Here is a 2972-nt window from a genome sequence, read left to right on the forward strand (position 1 = left end):
GTGAGTGGTAAAGAGTTAATAGGGAAGAGTGTTTATTGGGAATAGAGGATGATTGAGAAGAGAGAAGAGAGTGAGTGGAGGTAGGTGGGGATCCTGTGGGGTCCACAGATCCTGAGGTGATACTGTGAGGTCCACAGATCTTGAGGTGTCAAGGCATTTACATCCCTGCACCAATTTAGGCATGCAAAATGCCCTTGCACATAACTCTGGGCGTTCAGCACCAGGTTGGTGCCTATTTTGGGCGTTCAACGCCCATTTGCTGCCATTTCTGGCGTTGAACGCCAGAACCATGCTTGTTCTGGGCGTTCAGCGCCAGGATGCTCCCATTCTGGGCGTTCAGCGCCAGAACTATGCTCTGTTCTGGCGTTTGAACGCCAGACAGATGCTCCTCCAGGGTGTGATTTTTCTTCTGCTGTTTTTTATTCTGTTTTTAATTTTTATATTTATTTTGTGACTCCTCATGATTATGAACCTATACATAACTAAGAAAAATATAGTTAGATAAATAAACATTGGGTTGCCTCCCAACAAGCGCTTCTTTAATGTCAATAGCTTGACAGTGGGCTCTCATGGAGCCTCACAGATGTGCAGAGCTTTGTTGAGACTTTCCAACACCAAACTTAGAGTTTGGATATGGGAGTTCAACACCAAACTTAGAGTTTGGTTGTGGCCTCCTAACACCAAACTTAGAGTTTGACTGTGGGGGCTCTGGTTGACTCTGCTTTGAGAGAAGCTTTTCATGCTTCCTCTCCATGGTTGCAGAGGGAGATCCTTGAGTTTTGAATACAAGGGAGTTCTCATTCCATTGAAGGACTATTTCACCTCTGTCAACATCAATCACAGCTCTTGCTGTGGCCAGGAAAGGTCTTCCTAGGATGATGGATTCATCCTCTTCCTTTCCAGTATCCAGGACTATGAAATCAGCAGGGATGTAAAGGCCCTCAACTTTTACCAATACATCTTCTACGTGTCCATAAGCCTGTCTTCTTGAGCTGTCTGCCATCTCTAATGAGATTTTAGCAGCTTGCACCTCATAGATTCCCAGTTTCTCCATTATAGAGAGGGGCATGAGGTTTATTCCTGAACCAAGGTCACACAGAGCCTTAAAGATCATGGTGCCTATGGTACAAGGGATTATGAACTTTCCAGGATCCTGTCTCTTCTGAGGCAATGTCAGTTGATCCAGATCACTTAGTTCATTGATGAACAAGGGAGGTTCAACTTCCCAAGCATCAATGCCAAATAATTTGGCATTCAGCTTCATGATTGCACCAAGAAACTTGGCAGTTTGCTCTTCAGTGACATCCTCATTCTCTTCAGAAGAGGAATACTCATCAGAGCTCATGAAGGGCATAAGGAGGTTCAATGGAATCTCTATGGTCTCTAGATGAGTCTCAGAGTCCTTTGGTTCCTCAGAGGGAAGCTCCTTATTGACCACTGGACGTCCCAGGAGGTCTTCCTCCTTGGGATTCACGTCCTCTCCTTCCCTTACAGGTTCAGCCATGGCGCTTATGTCAATGGCCTTGCACTCTCCTTTTGGGTTCTCTTCTGTATTGCTTGGGAGAGTACTAGGAGGGATTTCAGTGATCCTTTTACTCAGCTGGCCCACTTGTGCTTCCAGATTTCTAATGGAAGACCTTGTTTCATTCATGAAACTTACAGTGGCCTTAGATAGATCAGAGACTAGATTTGCTAAATTAGAAGCATTTTGTTCAGAGTTCTCTGTCTGTTGCTGAGTTAATGATGGAAAAGGCTTGCTATTGCTAAACCTGTTTCTTCCACCATTATTAAAGCCTTGTTGGGGCTTTTGATCCTTCCATGAGAAATTTGGATGATTTCTCCATGTTGAGTTATAGGTGTTTCCATAAGGTTCACCTAAGTAATTTACCTCTGCTATTGCAGGATTCTTAGGATCATAGGCTTCTTCTTCAGAAGATGCCTCTTGAGTACTGTTGGATGCAGCTTGCATTCCATGCAGACTCTGAGAAATCATATTGACTTGCTGGGTCAATATTTTATTCTGAGCCAATATGGCATTCAGAGTATCAACTTCAAGAACTCCCTTCTTCATAGGCGTCCCATTATTCACAGGATTCCTTTCAGAAGTGTACATGAACTGGTTATTAGCAACCATGTCAATGAGTTCTTGAGCTTCTGCAGGCGTTTTCTTTAGGTGAATGGATCCACCTGCAGAAGTGTCCAGTGACATCTTTGATAGCTCAGATAAACCATCATAGAATATATCCAGGATGGTCCATTCTAAAAGCATGTCAGAAGGACACTTTTTGGTCAACTGTTTGTATCTTTCCCAAGCTTCATAGAGGGATTCACCTTCTTTCTGTCTGAAGGTTTGAACATCCGCTCTAAGCTTGCTCAGCTTTTGAGGAGGAAAGTACTTGGCTAAGAAAGCCGTGACCAGCTTATCCCAAGAGTTCAGGCTATCTTTGGGTTGAGAATCCAACCATAATCTAGCTCTGTCTCTTACAGCAAAAGGGAAAAGCATGAGCCTGTAGACTTCAGGATCTATTCCATTAGTCTTTACAGTATCACATATCTACAAGAATTCAGTTAAGAACTGAAAAGGATCTTCAGATGGAAGTCCATGAAACTTGCAGTTCTGCTGCATCAGAGAAACTAATTGAGGTTTCAGCTCAAAGTTGTTTGCTCCAATGGCAGGAATGGAGATGCTTCTTCCATGTAAATTGGAATTAGGTGCAGTAAAGTCACCAAGCATCCTCCTTTCATTATTATTATTTTCGGCTGCCATCTCCTCTGCCTGTTCGAAAATTTCTGAAAGGTTATCTCTGGATTGTTGTATTTTAGCTTCTCTTAATTTTCTCTTCAGAGTCCTTTCAGGTTCTGGATCTGCTTCCACAAGAATGTTCTTATCCTTGCTCCTGCTCATATGACAAGGAAGAATGGCCAGAAAAATGATAATAATAATAGAGATCCTTTATACCACAGTATAGGGA

General features: G+C 42.9%; 1 non-coding gene across 1 annotated transcript; it reads left to right on the forward strand.

The window, feature by feature from the left end:
* Positions 1-2263: 2263 nt before the first annotated feature.
* Positions 2264-2371, forward strand: LOC112753201 (small nucleolar RNA R71). Its single transcript, XR_003177595.1, has one exon. It is a non-coding gene; the product is annotated as a small nucleolar RNA R71 (small nucleolar RNA).
* Positions 2372-2972: the final 601 nt, after the last annotated feature.

The sequence above is a fragment of the Arachis hypogaea genome, chromosome 15 (genome assembly GCF_003086295.3).
Source record: "Arachis hypogaea cultivar Tifrunner chromosome 15, arahy.Tifrunner.gnm2.J5K5, whole genome shotgun sequence".
In the NCBI taxonomy this organism is placed as follows: Eukaryota; Viridiplantae; Streptophyta; class Magnoliopsida; order Fabales; family Fabaceae; genus Arachis; species Arachis hypogaea.